Here is a 477-nt window from a genome sequence, read left to right on the forward strand (position 1 = left end):
GCTTGAGCGGAGCGGGGGCAGCCGGTAGCTGGTCTCGGCGGTCCCTCTGGACTCACACGAATGTGACCCTGGATCTCGCAGCGGTCTTACGGTCGAAGGTCGAGTCGTCGGTGCCTCGTCTTCCAGTTCTCGGCTCTACAGATGGCGCGTTCTTCACACTCTAGATTCCGTGTATTTGGCGAGATGGGCGACAAAAGCTCTCGAACGGTCGTTGTCGTCCCGTTTTATTTGAGGTCTTTGAACTCGCTTCCGACAGCTCTTGGGCGCTCATTGGCGGGATCTTTCCCCCGTTTCTCGATCTCAGATTCTGCACAGCTGTTTTCGGTACGTCAGGCTTTGGAGCTTCCTTGTCCGTCTGACCTTGGCTTTAACTCCTTTGCGGCAGCCGTTGTTTGCGTCGATCCACGAGCCTCGCGGCGTCCTCGCTCGGATCGGAGGACGCTCCGGGTCGCGGAGGATGTGCTCGCCGATTTCCTC

Source organism: Odontomachus brunneus, unplaced genomic scaffold, assembly GCF_010583005.1.
Source record: "Odontomachus brunneus isolate Ranch 3 - 2012 unplaced genomic scaffold, Obru_v1 Obru_scaffold_212, whole genome shotgun sequence".
Classification (NCBI taxonomy): domain Eukaryota; kingdom Metazoa; phylum Arthropoda; class Insecta; order Hymenoptera; family Formicidae; genus Odontomachus; species Odontomachus brunneus.